This window comes from Neoarius graeffei, chromosome 6 (assembly GCF_027579695.1).
Source record: "Neoarius graeffei isolate fNeoGra1 chromosome 6, fNeoGra1.pri, whole genome shotgun sequence".
Classification (NCBI taxonomy): domain Eukaryota; kingdom Metazoa; phylum Chordata; class Actinopteri; order Siluriformes; family Ariidae; genus Neoarius; species Neoarius graeffei.
In genome coordinates this window covers 61,734,657-61,752,515 of record NC_083574.1, presented here as the reverse complement: position 1 = coordinate 61,752,515, position 17,859 = coordinate 61,734,657, and the positions used below count along the sequence as shown (strand labels likewise).

The following is a 17,859-nucleotide window of genomic DNA, read 5'->3' as shown; positions in this document are numbered from 1 at the left end:
CTCCACCCCCATGCTGCCTATGCAGCAGCCTACCTTGATGACATCATTATATATGGCAATGACTGGCTGCAGCACATAGAACACCTTCGGGCCATCTGAGAGTCGCTGAGGCATGTGGGTCTCACAGCTAACCCGAAAAAGTGGGTGATTGGGTGGGTGGAAGTACAGTATCTGGGTTTTCACTTGGGTCATGGGCAAGTGTGTCCCCAAATTGACAAGACAGCAGCAATTGCGGCCTGCCTGAGGCCAAAGACCAAAAAGGGGGAGAGATAGTTCCTGGGGCTGGCTGGCTACTATTGCAGGTTCATACCTAATTATTCGGACGTCACCAGCCCACTGACTGATCTCACGAGAAAGGGAGCACCAGATCCGGTCCAGTGGACGGAGCAGTGCCAACAGGTTTTCACTAAAGTAAAAGCTTCACTGTTTGGGGGGGCCACTCTTACATTCACCTGACTTCTCTCTCCCTTTTATTTTACAGACTGACGCATCAGACAGAGAGCTGAGGACCATTCTGTCCCAGAAGGTGGAGGATGAGGATTGTCCTGTGCTGTACATCAGCCACAAGCTCTCAATGGGTGAAAGCAAATACAGCACCATCAAGAAGGAGTGCCTGGCCATCAAATGGGTAGTCCTCACTCTCTAGTACTACCTATTGGGGCACCCTTTCACCCTCTGTTTGGACCATGCGCCCCTCCAGTGGTCCCACCGCATGAAAGATGCCAATGCACGGATCACCCGTTGGTATCTCGCCCTCCAGCCGTTTAAGTTCAAGGTGGTCCACAGGCCAGAGGGCGCAGATGATGGTGGCGGACTTCCTGTCCTTCAAGGATCTTTAAAATTCTTAGCAAGATCTTCAAGGATCTACAAAGATATTTTAACTTCTTGCCAATATCTTCAAGGATCTTCAGTTTTCTTTTCAAGCTCTTCAAGGATCTACAAAGATCTTTTAACTTCTTCTTGAAAAGAACATTGAAGATCCTTGTAGATCCTGGAAGATCTTGGCAAGAAAATTAAAGATCCTTGAAGATAATGGCAAGAAGTTAAAAGATCTTTGTAGATCCTTGAAGATCTTGGCAACAGCTTTAAAGATCTTGACAAGAATTCAAAAGATCCTTGAAGATCTTGGCAAGAAGTTAAAATATCTTTGCAGATCCTTGAAGATCTTGGTGAGAATACTAAAGATCCTTGAAGATCTTTTGAGGATCTTTGCTGAGATCCTCAACAGGATCCTCAAAGACCCTCACAAAGAACTTTACAAATCCTTGAAGATCCTTGAAAGATTTTCACCAGGGAAAGGTGCTTGTAATGAATTTTAAAAGTTAACCTTTTAAGACTCTGAACTGTAGCAGATTTTTCAAAATACAGTTTAAGCACTTAAGACTGTCACTCATCATTAGACATTAAGAGTTACTTATGACCAGCATGTTGGGCCTTTTTCAAGTTGCAGTTAGCAGCCATTCCCAAAATAGATGGAGGTTATGGTTTTGTTTTTAAGGGAATGCCTGAAAAGAAGTTTGATTAGCTTCAGTATTATTTTAATCAATCAAAATTGCACAATGAATTCACTGTGCTATATTTCAGAGTTTGTTTTGTATTTATACACATCTTGTTGTTTGCTAGTTCCTGTGAGAGGCCAACTCTGCAATTTTAGGCCATTACTCATGAGAACATGTTCCCAAAAGCAAATGGCTCCAGTAATGGAAAGCATTGCTGCATCCAGATGCTTATTTCAGAGAGGTTCCACTGTATTTTGTAAGATCCATGTACCATAGACTTGATTTATGCTGCTTTCTTGATCTTGAGATGTTTGCAAAGGTCTTGTGAAGATCTTGAAAATATCCAAAAAAGAACTTAATGAATTCCTTAAGATCCTTTCAAGATCTTTGAAATCTTGAAAATCATGAAAGATTCTTTCAAAGATCCTTTTAAGATGTTAGCTATTTAGGATTCCTTGGTATATCCTTATCCAATTCTTATGAATGATAATTATGTAAGTTTCAATCTATTTCCATCCTTGCCAATTCTGTTGAATTGGGATCATTTAAAAAAAATTGAAAGATCCTCATTAGATCCTTGAGGATCTTAAAGGATCTTCACAAAGCTCTCGTAAAGACCTTGACAACGATCCTTACAAGATCCTGATTAAATTCTTCACAGACTCACTGAGCCTTGTCAGTAAGCTGAGCACTGGACGCATCAAGAAGACATGGGTCCCAATTTTGCAGTCCATCAAAGCCTGTATCGACAAAATTTATGTCCCAGGCCATGCAGAAATCCAGTATAATGAAAGAGCAGATGGATTTGCCAACAGGGCTGAAGCATTTGGCAGCCTTACCAAGAATTCAAGCAACATCCTCCAGACCTTCCGTCAGGAAATGCAGGACAGGCAGCAACAGATGCAGACATTATCATTGAAGAGATTGCTGGCTAAAGACATTCGATGGGGAGATGGAGAGACTGTGGGACTCAGAGGAGAAAGACAGCATATTGCAACACAAATGCTCATGGGGATGGTGTCAAGAACAGGACTGAAACAGATACTGGAGTTGCTGGAGGGGAGATGGCCATGGTATAGTCCAGAGCCACTATTTTCCTGGCATTAAGAAGAAGAAAATGATGATTAAATCCTTGAGGATTGCAGTTAAGATCTTTATAAGATCCCGAAAAGGATCCTTTTAAGATCTTTGAAGGATCCTTGTTAAATATTTGAGGATGTTGGAGGAACTTTGCAAAGATCTTGTGAAGATTTTGACAAAGATCCTTAAAAGATCCTGATTACATCCTCAAAGATCCTAGCAAAGATCTTAGCAAGGTCCTTAGAAGGATCCTTCTAAGATCTTTGAAAGATCCTTGTTAAATCCTTGAGGATCTTAATGGAACCTTGCAAAGATCTTTGCAGGGATCATTGTGAGGATCTTTGTAGGATCCTTAAAAGATCTTTGTCAAATCCTTGAGGATCTTTACAAATGATTTTGCATATGAAGATCTTTGAAGCTCTTTCTAAGATCCTTTAAGGATCCTATAAAGATCCTTATCATTAAGGAACTTTGGCAGGTCTTTGACAATCCTCATGGATCCTTAAAGATCCTGTGAGGTTTTTCATCAGGGTCTGTCAACTTTAGTGTTTACAAATCAAGTTTGAAAATCAAATACGACAATAAGTATACTGGAAAATCCTTCAATAAAAATGGCAAAATAACTGCAGCACAAGCATTTGCTGTGATTCACTATAATTTAGAGAACCTCTGGGTGGTACATTAGGCACATGAATGATTTAAACTGTGTTGTATGCCCTGAAACCAATGCTATTATAAACACCACTCTTACTACTACGCTGTCAAAATAATCTATAAACTTTGTTCCTACCTACTGCATTCTCAAAATATACTATAAACAATATTGTCACCATTACACCATCACAGTACTCTGTAAACATTATATATAATGTAATATATAATAATATATATAATAATACTGTAATATCGTCTCTATACAAAATGAGGTTGCCACGATATCCAATGCCATTTATCACTGATTACATTATCGTACCTGACCTGCTGTGTTTGTGTACAAGCTCTACAGGGTCATCAGTGTACATTAGTACAATTAAAAATGCACTAAAAGAGCCAACTGATATGAGTCTGGAATGATCTTCACAGGTGTTTTGAACTCTTTAAACACTTTCTGGATGCCATGCTCTTTCCCCCATCATACGCGTGCGCCCTTTCTGTCATGGTAAATCGAGAATATTTTGAGCTCATTAATGTGAAATAAATAAAATCTATCTTTGTATGTTACTTAATCAGTGCAGTAACTAACATTAGACAAGTATACAGTATATTTAACATCGGTTTGCTTTGTTTATTAGGGATGCCACCAAAAATTTGCAAAAAAAAAAAAACGAATTGTCTCATCTCATTATCTCTAGCCGCTTTAATCCTGTTCTACAGGGTCGCAGGCGAGCTGGAGCCTATCCCAGCTGACTACAGGCGAAAGGTGGGGTACACCCTGGACAAGTCGCCAGGTCATCACAGGACTGACACATAGACACAGACAACCATTCACACTCACATTCACACCTACGGTCAATTTAGAGTCACCAGTTAACCTAACCTGCATGTCTTTGGACTGTGGGGGAAACCGGAGCACCCGGAGGAAACCCACGCGGACACGGGGAGAACATGCAAACTCCGCACAGAAAGGCCCTCGCTGGCCACGGGGCTCAAACCCGGGCCTTCTTGCTGTGAGGCAACAGCGCTAACCACTACACCACCGTGCCGCCCAAAACGAATTGTCAAATAAAAAAAAAAAAAGTGATAATATTGAGAACGTGAGTAAAGCTATTTTTTCCTGTTTTGACTGGTGCTCTTCTTCTCTCTTCTGCCTCAACAGAGAAAATGTCAGCCATGTCGGCTTTCGACAGCTGATTTGTTAAAGGATTATATTAAAACGTGCTGTTACAGGTCCACCATCCAGCTGAGGCTTTACGACTGCCACAGTTCCTGACGTTACATTACATTAATGGCATTTAGCAGACGCTCTTATCCAGAGCAATGTACAACGTATCCAGAGCAGCCCAGGTAGCAGTTAGGGGTTAGGTGCCTTGCTCAAGAGCACTTCAGCCATTCCTGCTGGTCCAGGGAATCAAACCAGCGACCTTTTGGTCCCAAAACTACTTCTCTAACGTTCAGGACATGGCTTCCCTACGGCTTTATTACACCCTGTGGCGTAATGTAATATTTTTAAATTTGGCCATAGGGTGTAATAATATTATACTTTACAATATAATATTATTACATCCTCCCCTGCTCCCCTTAAACCGGAAATGGTGGAAATGCTCGTTTTCCTATCTTCTTTTATGCTAATGGTTCTGGGTGATTAAATTGTTGAGCACAATATGTTAAAATGGATAATCATCATCAGACAATAATCAATATCACACAAGCCTAATCTCAATACTACACTCTCACTACTTGCGTCAAAATGCACTATAAACATTATTTTTAGCACAATTCCATCAATACCTCACTCACTACTACACCGTGATGATACGCTGTAAATATTACTCTCAATACTATACTGTCAAAGTCAACCATACTGTCAAAATAAATAAGCCTTATAATCACTACTGTTGTCTCACGTACACTGTAAATGTTACTAATACTGCCAGAATAAACATTAAACCTTACTTTTACTAATATAATGTCAATATGCGGGGCGGCACGGTGGTGTAGTGGTTAGCGCCGTCGCCTCACAGCAAGAAGGTCCGGGTTCGAGCCCCGTGGCCGGCAAGGGCCTTTCTTTGTGGAGTTTGCATGTTCTCCCCGTGTCCGCGTGGGTTTCCTCCGGGTGCTCCGGTTTCCCCCACAGTCCAAAGACATGCAGGTTAGGTTAACTGGAGCGTAGGTGTGAGTGTGAGTGTGAATGGTTGTCTGTGTCTATGTGTCAGCCCTGTGATGACCTGGCGACTTGTCCAGGGTGTACCCCGCCTCTCGCTCGTAGTCAGCTGGGATAGGCTCCAGTTTGCCCGCGACCCTGCACAGGATAAGCTGTTATGGATAATGGATGAATAATGCTCTCACTACTGCATCATTAAAGTATATTATAAACATAATTCTTGCAACTAAATAGTAAACCCCTCTTGACCACTACGTGCAAATAATAAAAACAAAACATAAAAATCTGCAAATATATTTTATACAGGGAAAGAAAGGCAATGAAGCATAAAAATAGGTCATCAGTACACACTGCATAAAAACACACACTAGGATTTACTGCACGGTGTATCGTTTTATATAGTGTGTATTTCTGACTTATTTTTAAAAATTGCTATTCTTTGCCTACTTTTATAAAAGCCGACTCTGTGAGACGCACAAGAATTCCAACGTACCTGTACTTGTGCAAAAGCCAGTAAAAATGTCTATTCTCAATCTTATTCTATGTGTGTAAGAGTGAAAGACAATTTTAGAACAACTTCTGAATTTGAGGATTATCTTTAGAAATGCGAATGTGTTCTGAAACTATTTTCTTTGCTGAAATGTGATGAGAGTTTTCGTTGAAATCTGTTCCAAGCATTTAAACACTGTGGCCTTTAACCATTTTCTGACCTGGAATATATCCTTATACTACAGCCATGCTGCTGCAAAATATGAACATATCACAGGTCAGAACAGACAACAGAGAAAATGCGTCCTTTTTACAGACACAATGTTCTTTGCTGAAATGTTGTGGGGGCAGATTTTTTTTTAGACGATTCCAAGTATCTAAACAATGTGGTAGTATCATTTTCTGGTGTGTGATGTCTATACTAGGGGTGACGCAATATATCAGAACACAATGCACTGTGATGCAAAAATGTGCGTGTGGAAAACGTGTGACATCATCTATCCATCCATTCATTATCTGTAACCGCTTTTTCTGTACAGGGTCACAGGCAAGCTGGAGCCTATCCCAGCTGACTATGGGCAAGAGGCGGGGTACATGCTGGACAAGTCGCCAGGTCATTGCAAGGCTGACACACAGAGACAAACAACCATTCACACTCACATTCACACCTACGGTCAATTTAGAGTCACCAGTTAACCTAACCTGCATGTCTTTGGACTGTGGGGGAAAACGGAGCACCCGGAGGAAACCCACGTGGACACGGGGAGAACATGCAAACTCCACACAGAAAGGCCCTCGCCGGCCACGGGGCTCGAACCCGGACCTTCTTGCTGTGAGGCGACAGCGCTAACCACTACGCCACCGTGTGCCTGGGGAGCAGTTGTGGATTAGGTGCCTTGCTCAAGGGCACTTCAGCCCAAGGCCGCCCCATGTTAACCTAACTGCATGTCTTTGGATTGTGGGGGAAACCCACACAGACACGGGCAGAACATACAAACTCCACACCTGGAAAGATCATCTGCACTTGTGAAATGACCAACGGCCCGACAGCTCTGGATTGCAATTACTATTATATGTTAAATTGTTACACAACCATGTTATAATTGTTAAATAGAGTACTTCAGTATCTACACCATCCCCATGCTTCTTGCGTTCTACAGTGCCTGAGAAAGATGCAGCGGAAACCAGGCATTTTAACTTTGGAGCTTGATTTCTGCTACAGAGCTCATTATGTTTCAATCACTTTCAAAGTCCACAAGTCAGGTATTTTGTTTAATCAATCAAAATTTGGGGGCGAATTTAAGATATGGTGCACCTGTAGTACATTGAGTTTACAATACTACAACCCCAATTCCAAAAAAGTTGGGACGTTGTGTAAACTATAAATAAAAACAGAATGCCATAATTTGCAAATCATGGAAACGCTATATTTCATTGAAAATAGTATAAAGACAAGATATCGAATGCTGAAACTGAGAAATTGTATTGTTTTTTGAAAAAAATATATGCTCATTTTGAATTGGATGTCAGCAACACGTTTCAAAAAAGTTGGGAGAGGCTCGTTTACCACTGTGTTGCATCACCTCTACTTTTAACAACACTCTGTAAACGTTTGTTAACTGAGGAGACCAATTGCTGTAGTTTTGAAAGAGAAATGTTGTCCCATTCTTGCCTGATATATAATTCCAGTTTCTCAGCAGTTCAGGGTCTCCTTTGTCATATTTTATGCTTCATAATGGGCCAAATGTTTTAAATAGGAGACAGGTCTGGACTGCAGGCAGGCCAGTTTAGAAGAAGAAGCCTTTATTTGTCACATGCACATTCAAGCACATCTGCATTTAACCCAACTGAAGCAGTGAACACATGCATACACACACACATGTACAGCAGTGTGAATGATCAGTGTGAGCAGTGGGCAGCTCACCCTTCCCGGGACGGACGGTTGGATGGACGGACATCGCCACGACATAATCTCCCTTCAGGCCTTTCAGTCAGCGGGGGATAAAAATTGTGAGGGAAGGTGATTTCAGAAAACAAGCACACCTTGGTGAAATTGCCAAAGTACAAGTTTGTTAATAATCAAGGGCATAACTCTGGTAAAATTAGCCCAAATTAAACGAAATTTCAGTATGCCTATAACTGTCATATAGCAAATTCTTTTGCCAAGCTTCAAGAAATTCGTTCAAAAACTGTGAGAGGAGTTGATGTCAGAAGGTAAGCACACCTTCATGAAATTGTGAAAGTACAAGGTTGTTAATCAAGGGCCACAACTCTGGTAAAATGCGACCGAATTGAGCAAAATAATAACCTGCGTATTACTGACATATAACAATGGCTCTTGCCAAGTTTGGTGAAATTCCTCCAAAAATTGTGAGAGGAGTTGATGTCAGAAGGAAAATACACTCTCATAAAATTGTCAAAGTATAATTTTGTTAATCACAGCCTGGAACTCTGGTAAAATGTGACCGAATTGAACAAAATTATAATATGCGTATTACCGACATATAACAAAGAATCCTGCCAAGTTTCATGAAATTCCTCCAAAAACTGTGAGAGGAGTTGATTTCAGAAGGTGAGTACCCTTCCCAGGATAGACAGGCAGACATTGCCACGACATAATCCCCCTTCGGCCAGTGGGGGATAAAAATTACTCTTTTGATAAAGCTGTTTTCCAGAGTCAATTCTCCTCAGTTTAGTGTTAATATTTTACTCTTTGTGGTGGCATTTGACTCTATTCAGTGTGTCTTGAAATTAATTCTTGTACTATTTTACTCAGTTCAGCGCTACAGTCAACTCTGTTACACAATCACTCTGTATTTTTGCTCCCACTCCAACTCTAAATGTTATTCTCTAAACTCAAAGTAGAGCAAAATTAACGGTTTTTGAGGAAAATACTTTTAACTCTGGAAAAAAATTGCTCAGTTGTTTTTTCCTGTGTATGCAGTACAACGCACGCATATCAACCGATACTCTCATAAGAAATAAAAGAAATATTTCCACTTACTCAATTTGATCTTCAGCGGGATCACAGTTCTCAAGATTGAATTGAATCGCTGTCCTGAATCATGAATTGAGTCACTGTCCTGAAATTGAATTGCCGTCCAGAATCATCCAAAGCACGTCCTGAGCATAAAATCGCCGTTGCATCTTGCAACAAGTTTTACCTCCAAACAGGTAGCCTAAACTACGGCTGACAAATTTTATCCTGTTTACGGTGGGCGTTCCCGCTATGGAAGAGTAACCAATTGAAACCGAAAGAGTGAACGTGATCATTATGCCGTTACCATGTGAATAGTCTTTTATGAATGCGTAAGTGGGTGCTTAGCGCTCCGACTCCGGTGTGACCGAGTAAGGTGACAAGTTTTATGTTTCATCTAACTTAGGCCATTTAAAAACTATAATATTATTTGGCAGTGGGCACATAGGAAAGTGTAAAGTATAAAGTTTCTGTCGATATGTTTATCATGCTTGTATGATTAAAAACTCACAAAGATATTTATCTAAATACATGACGTACTCGTTCTAAATCTGCTAAGCTTCGCCGGCAAAGCTCTCGACCCCAAAGGGTTAAAAAATAAAGGATAATCTATTATTTTCTATTCTGAGAAAACTCTATTCTTTTATATTCTACATGAACACCTTCCTTCTTCATGTACCCTTATCCGGAATTTGATATACCATTGATCATGATGAATAACTAGTATGCAGATTACCCTGTGACATCACCTAGTGACATCTCGTGACATCTCCGCTTGCTTTAGCTACTTTCCCCTGAAAAACGTTGGCAACACTGATTGTAACCATTGTGTATCATTACACCCCTAATCCATACACAACTGGTAGCTATGAAAAATCTTAATTCTGGAGATGGAAAAGTAACATACTTTTGTCTCTGTGGACAGAACACTGCTTAAAGAGGTACAGCACACTTAAATGTGTTTTTTGAGCTGTAAACTAAATGATATGACTGTTATGTAAAACAGATCAAGGCTGGTGTTAAAAAATGGTATTTTATGGGTTGAAAATGACTCAAAACGTCTGATTTTACTGGTTAAAATCATCCTGAACCTTGCAAGGCCGATGCTGACGTAGAGTCAACCATTTGGTACTTCTCCATTTCATGAAATATCAGATATAAATTAAAAAAAAAGAACGTTGACACCCTCTAATCAGAGGTGGACGGCCCACCTCCCCCAGCCCCACCCTTGAGTGGGAATCTGTGAACCAGAGTGATCGAGACTCATCATTCACAGAGTTTCATCTCACCCCTTCAGCTCCTTGCCCACTTTTTAGCATTTTTCAAAATTATTTAGTGAGTGGAGTTAGGCTCAGAGCTGGAGTGAAGTTACAGTTTAACGGGGCTGGCTCACTCTTCCCAGCAAGCGATACTAGAAACAAAAATATTCCACAACAATGCAGTGACATCCTAGGCTATAAATCTTAAGATGTAATGTGGGAAAGCCATGGTCTAATGGTCAGAGAAGCAGCTTTGGGACCAAAAGGTCACTGGTTCAATTCCCTGAACCTACAGGAATGGATGAAGTACCCTTGAGCAAGGCACCTAACCTCCAACTGCTCCCCAGGCTACTCTGGGTATGTTGTATGTCGCTCTGGATAAGAGCGTCTGCTAAATGCCATTAATGTAATGTAATTAAAGCTTGACTGGTCCATTCCGTTTGTTTCCATTGTATTGGACCTGAACCAGCCTCGGTAGTCTTCTGCACGCCCACGAAGGACAGAAAATATCAGGTACATTTTGTTCAAAGCTTCCACACATGACAGAAGACACAGATGAGGATAAAGTTTGTGATGAGTTTGAACGGATCGTTAACAGCGAATGCGTGGAGGTTTTGCTGCACAGAGACCTAGCAGGTAGCGGTCACATGCTTGCAAAACCAAAACAATGAATTGGATTCTGGGAAGGGAAAACTGGCCCCTTTAACGCACTACTGTAAAAGCTATTGGTATGGAAAACCGCATGCTGAAATTGCAATTTTTTCCTCTGAGAAATGCCGAACATAATAATGTTGTATATCAGTGCTGACTTGATATCGAGACCGAGTCCAGTCTTGAGTCCCCAGTGTTCAAGTCCAAGTCATTAAAAAATTTTCGAGTCAAGTCCGAGTCCAAGACTCCAACCGCACCATTTGACAGTGGCTGTTTAAAGCCTCGGTCACAACCGGCCGTACGTGCTCCTACAGCCGGTCTATGTGCAAAAAACGCAAGACACGCACGGAGGGCGCACGTGTGACGTGCTGATTTTCAAGCCGCAGACCGGCCGCAGAGGTTCTTTGTCATGTCAAACAAACTCTACGGGCGCTTACGTTTTTTTTCAGGTTGCAAGACAAACTTACGGTCAACGTGCATCTTTCTCCACGAACAAAAAAAACAGCGATTTGGGAAACGCCAAAAATCACACGGCCAAAAAATCGTACGTCCGGTTGTGACCAAGGCTTTAGCGCCATTAACGTTAGTATGTTCCTGAACATGACGTATGAACAGGCGAATATGCATTCTCTTTATCACGGAGTGCAAAGTATTCTGTCAGAGATGGTTGGGAGACGGATGTAAGCGCAGAAGGTGTGTTTATTAATACAAGTGAAGAGGGTAAACAATCCAGAACGGCAGGCAAAATCGTAAAACAGTGAAACAGGCAATAGGTCAAGCGAGACAGAAACAGGCTATCGTAGACAAGAAGTAGGAAATCAGGGCTCAGGAAACCAAACAAGCAAATAAGGCTCGGTAATGTGTCAGCAACGCAACTCAATACTTCGCAAAGTAAGTGTGTTTTCACAGTTTTTATATCGGTGCACTGATTGCGCCTTAATCCCGTACAGGTGCGAGTTGTTTACGGCGCGCGTGAGAGTCCGTTTGGCGCGCACACTGTCCGGAGCGCGCCCGAGAGTCTATCTGATGCACGCGTCAAGGCGCACAGGTGTGACACTCTTGCATGAAATTAGTACAAAAATTTACGTAGGTATAAATATCTTATGCCAAATTATTATAGCACGTTACAAAAAATTTACGAGTCCGAATGCAGTTAATGCACAAGTCTCATCAGTGCTCAAGTCCAAGTCGAGTCACGAGTCCTTAAAATTAGGGCACGAGTCGGACTCAAGTACTACCGTACAAGCCTGTTGGATATTAAGGAGCATTTTGGAAACAGAGGCCTGTAAAGCCATTTGTATTCAACTGAATCTGCAACAGAGGCAAACAGGTTGTTCTGTACATGATCCTCCCAAAGTTCATTTATTCCACCCAGTGGACTGGAGGGATCGTCTTCCTTTATGTCCAGGTGACATCCAAACAGGGATGGGCAATAAATGTCGACAAATTGTTTTCAGCTACCAGTCATTCAATATATTAGTCAGTCTTGTGATTGTGTGTGTCAGGTGTCTTCCAGTGTCAGGTGCTGTCACATTTCTGAGGTTCTCTGTTTCTTCTGTGAGGAAAAAAAAAAATGCTGTTTTCTCATCAATACCCAATTTATATTACACTTAAATGGTGTTGAACCTGTTTAATTTAAAGGTACGATATGAATATTTATATGCTGCGGTTTTGAACAGGCGTACAGTGAAGTTTCCTTTCGCTAAAGATAAAATGAAATGTCGTGTTTTCACAAGAGCTAAGTGTGTCCAGAGGTGTACAGAGAGCAGACTGTCAGCTTTGCTTTTAACCAGTCTGCCTTCTTCACGCGACATTTCTGAAGCTGTTATCGTGAAGAAGCTGAGAAACTTCGCCTGGTTACCTGGAAAGTAGCCAACTGTCAACAAGTAAACACAAGTTCAGAAATTCAGCCTTGAGAAAATGAAAACAATGGAAAGTTCTTACCTGTAAGTCGTTAAAACATGTAAAGTAGACTTGGACGTTTCCCGACGCAAAGCATTAATCCGATAAACTTTGAAACACTCGGAACCTCTCAAGCTGTCGGTCTCATTTGACCGGTTTGTTGGGTCACTGGTGGGCGGAGTTGAAAGTGTCATCCCTGTACAAATCCAGTCTGATCAGTTATTAGTGAAGCACAAACACGATCTGCTCAAGATGGAAACGCTTCCTGAATTTCTTCGACTAATGCAACATTAAGTTGTTTTCATGAAAATAACAATAACTAACTATTACTGATCAATTTAGACAAGTAATTAAGAAGCTAGGGAATAACTTGTTCGCTGGGAAAGATGCTCTGTGCTTTGGCAGCTGATTTATTCTTATGCTCATTCACTTCATATTCGCAACCTTTTGTTTGTTTGTTTCTGCCTTTTGGTCACAATATTCAGCAGTGTTGTTGTTGTTGTTGTTGTTTGCCATTGATGTCTTGATTAGGAGGAGTTTCGGCGCCCTCTGCTGGACGCATTGTGTAACAGCAAGTCACATAATATATAATAAGAAGTAAAAACAGGCAAATCCTGTCAAATAGTATGTGTCGTATCATTTTGGCATACTGTTTAATACTGTGGACTGTATATCCAGTACAAGTCAAAAGTTTAGACACCCCTGCTCATTCATAGTTTTTTTTTTTCTCTCTGTATTTTGACTATTTTCTACATTATAGAACAATCCTGAAGGCATCAAAACTATGACATAACATCTGGAACATAGATGGAATTATGTGGTAAACAAAATACGTTTCATATTTTAGATTCTTCAAAGTAGCCAGCGTTTCCCTTGATGACGCTTTATCGGCATTATCTTAACCAGCTTCATGAGGTTGTCACCTGGAACGCTTTTCAATTAACAGTTGTGACTCATCAAAAGTTCTCATCTCATCTCATTATCTGTAGCCGCTTTATCCTGTTCTACAGGGTCGCAGGCAAGCTGGAGCCTATCCCAGCTGACTACGGGCGAAAGGCGGGGTACACCCTGGACAAGTCGCCAGGTCATCACAGGGCTGACACATAGACACAGACAACCATTCACACTCACATTCACACCTACGGTCAATTTAGAGTCACCAGTTAACCTAACCTGCATGTCTTTGGACTGTGGGGGAAACCGGAGCACCCGGAGGAAACCCATGCGGACACGAGGAGAACATGCAAACTCCACACAGAAAGGCCCTCGCCGGCTACAGGGCTCGAACCCGGACCTTCTTGCTGTGAGGCGACAGCGCTAACCACTACACCACCATGCCGCCCTCATCAAAAGTTAATTAGTGCAATTTCTTGCCTTCTTAATGTGTCTGAGATCAAACAGTAAATAATAATAATAATAATAATAATAATACAGTAAATAGCCCTATTCCACAACTGTAGCAATCCCTATTATGTCAAGAGCCGCTCAACTAAGTAAAGAGAAACGACATCCATCACTAAGACATGAAGAGTCTTTTAATTAATAAAATAAAGAAAAAACATCGCATTAGAAAGCATGCCCAAACTTACCTGGTACTGTAGATATTGTGTTTTAAAATTTTTCGTGAATAACCTGTGCCTAGATATTTTATGGGTTTTTTTTATGATTTTTCATGATAAATTTATATCTTATCAATCAACCAGGGCCTCTCTGTGTGGAGTCTGCATTTCTTCCTAATGCCTGCATGGGTTTCCTTTGGGTGCTCTGGTTTCCTCCCAGTCCAAAGACATGCACATTAGGTCAACTGGCAACTCTAAAATCATCAGTTTATTTGTATCATGCTTTTAACAACAAATATTGTCGCAAAGCAGCTTTAAACATATGAACGAATTTTATTCATAATAAATGTATTTTGTCCCTAATGAGCAAGTCTGAGACGACGTTGGCAAGGGAAAACTCCCTCAGACGACATGAGGAAGAAACCTTGAGAGGAACCAGACTCAAAAGGGAACCCATCCTCATTTGGGTGTAACAAATAGCATGATTATAAATAACTTGCTTCCATTCCTGTGTTCTACATAGTCACAAAGTACAACTGTGTAACCAAGAAGTTCAGCATAGTTTTAGCATGAAATCTATTTTGTTGAAGTTATTAATTGTTCATTGATGGAGACATTGGAGTGCAAAACTGTTCATGACAACCGCAGTCCTAAAGTTATGTCAACTGTAGTCCTAAACCACCATTGAAAAACTGTAAGTGCCCAGAGCCATCTTCTAAATGCATCTTTCAACTGTCCATATGGGGCCGTTCTCCACAGGAGTGATGTGATGAGACTCCTGCCAGAAGTAGGGCATCAGGATGGATCAGGTAAGTCTGAAGAGCAGGAGAGGCCAGCATCACTGGTATCTCAGGATTGATGTGGAACAGTATACATTATGCGCTGAGTGCAAGCAGGGACTCTGGCAAGACTAACTGGCAGCATAACTGAAAAGGGAGAGCCAGAAGGTAACACAGACATGAGGGAGCCCTGGGACATAAAACAACCAGCCACTACACTGTCAGCAAACCTGAGTGAATGCATGAGTGTGTGTGTGTGGGGGGGCAACACCAATACATTCACATTTACCAATATACTCTATGCCAGAGAACCCTCCAGATCTACTCCTTTACCTAATAAAAGGCTTGACTAAACATATGTTTTCAGCCTTGACTTAAACACTGAGACTGTGTCAGAGCCCTGAACCCTACTTGGAAGGCTGTTCCATAACTGTGGGGTTTGTAAGAAAAGGCTCTGCTCCTTGATGTCGCCATCACTATTTGAGGTACCAACAGATATCCTGCACCTTTTGATCCAAGGTCATAAAAGACCAGAAGTTCGCTCAGGCACTGTGGCGCGAGACCATTTGATGCTTTATAGGCCAATAGTAGTATTTTATAATCAATGCGAAATTTGAAAAACTCATGTTGATGAATGTGAGTGTGAATGACTGTGTGTCTCTATGTGTCAGCCCTGTGATGACCTGGTGACTTGTCCAGAGTGTACCCCGCCTCTCGCCCATAGTCAGCTGGGATAGGCTCCAGCTCGCCTGCGACCCTGTAGAACAGGATAAGTGTCTACAGATAATGGATGGATGGATGTTGGTGAATGTGAGTGTGAATGACTGTTTGTTACACTGTTTTCACCAACGCCAACCAGATGTTACTTCTGGGCTAGTGCTGGTTCAACTTGCTTCTCAGAACTGGTTTGCTTTTCCATGGGCTAGAGATCCACCATAGAATCACATCATTACATCACTGTATACATCTCCACTTTCCTTGATGCTAGCACCACTAGCCCACTCCGCTAACACCAAGCACAACAATGACAATGGTGGACTTTGTCATTGTCTCTTTTTCTTCTTCTACTTCTTCTTTAGATTACTCAGACTAGACGCTACACTAGCTCTGTTTTTTTTTTAATGGTTGTCAAAGTTTTAATCCTGCCCTGAGCCCCTGACATAAGCAGTTGTTGGTTCTAGCCCAGCAAAGTGTTGGTGCCACTCTGGAACCAGTTTGGCTGTCAAAACATGAAGAATTGGTTCGAGATTTGGCACTGCTCTGAACCAGCCATGGAACTGCCTTGGTGGGAAAGGGGTATTAGCCCCACAATAGATTGGGGACATGTCCAGTGTGTACCTCACCTCTCACCCAATGTCAGCTGGGATTGACTCCAGCTCACCAGCTACCAACAATGGATAAGCAATATAGATAATGGATGAATGGGTTATTGTGATGTATAATCAGTTGGGCTGGGTGGCACAGTGGTGTAGTGGTTAGCACTGTCACCTCATAGCAAGAAGGTTCTGGGTTTGAGCCTTTCTGTGTGGAGTTTGCATGTTCTCCCCATGTCTGCATGGGTTTCCTCCGGGTGCTCCGGGTTCCCCCACAGTCCAAAGACATGCGGTTAGGCTAACTGGCTACTCTAAATTGTCCATTGATCAAGCTTGGAGAGGGGCGGGCTCTGTCAAGTTTAAATGCCCTGGACACACCAATGATGGACTGTTAAAATGTCATCAGTGGTGCTCCGGTTTCCCCCACAGTCCAAAGACATGCAGATTAGGCTAATTGGTGGCTCTAAATTGACCGTAGGTGTGAATGTGAGTGTGAATGGTTGTTTGTCTCTGTGTCAGCCCTGCGATGATCTGGCAACTTATCCAGGGGGTACCCCGGCTCTCACCCATAGTCAGCTGGGATAGGCTCCAGCTTGCCTGCGATCCTGCACAGGATAAGCGGTTACAGATAATGGATGGATGGATGAAATGGTTACGTGACCTTGGGTCTCTAGACACCGTAAACTGCCAGTGGACAGTGTTTTAACACCTAGATAATGTGCACTGGGGGATGAAATAGAACTTGAGATAGTATGAAATGAGATCCATTTATTATCGAGACCGCTTATCTGTCAAAGTTGTGGGGGAACCTGGAGCCAATCCCAGCTGACATTGGGCGAGAAGTGGGGTACACCCTGGGCAGGTTGTCAATCTGTCACAGGGTTAACACAAAGGCAAGCAACCATTGACACTCACATTCACACCTGTGAACAATTTATAGAAGCCAGTTGGCCTAATCTGCATGTCATTGGACTGTGGGAGGAAACCGGAGCACTCGAAGAAAACCCATGTAGGGGTGGGAAGAACATGAAAACTCTACACAGAAAGACCCCAGTCGGCTGCAAAGTTCAACTCCAAAACCTTCTTGCTGTGAGGCGACAGTGCTAACCACTGCACCACCGTACTTCCCCTTCTATTTATCTTAACTTTTTTCCCCCTAACATTAGAGTCGGTTGCGACAGCCTTATCACCTTCAACTGTTGTGAGCAGAGAATGTACAGGCTTCCATATAAAAGTTGTTGCATTTCGACATACTATTTAATACTGTAGTCTGCCTTACTGAGAATTGGTCTGTGTAGATATATTGCATTTTTATCATTTTTTTTAACAACCTGCTCTGACATTTTACATTTTGATGATATAAAATCATTTTATGATCATCTTTAAGTAGGGTTTGTCATTGTATATCAAATGGAGCACAATATTAGTCATCACGATGTCAGAAAACTCATGTAATTAAATGGCTAGACAATGTCACAAATCATCTCATCTCATCATCTCTAGCCGCTTTATCCTGTTCTACAGGGTCGC

At 41.8% G+C, this 17,859-nt stretch overlaps 1 protein-coding gene across 9 annotated transcripts in view; it reads right to left on the bottom strand.

Moving 5' to 3' along the window:
- Window positions 1–12,840, bottom strand: part of mctp2a (multiple C2 domains, transmembrane 2a) — a 90,058-nt gene extending 77,218 nt beyond the window's left edge. For 8 of the 9 annotated variants that reach the window (XR_009654896.1, XM_060923971.1, XM_060923978.1 and 5 more), the window contains exon 1: window positions 12,721–12,840. The gene's annotated coding sequence lies outside the window, so the exon portion shown is untranslated. Of the gene's footprint in view, window positions 1–7,813; window positions 7,874–12,720 lie in introns of all 9 variants that reach the window. The other variant, XM_060923972.1, reaches the window with a different exon arrangement.
- Between the last annotated feature and the right edge of the window lie 5,019 nt (window positions 12,841–17,859).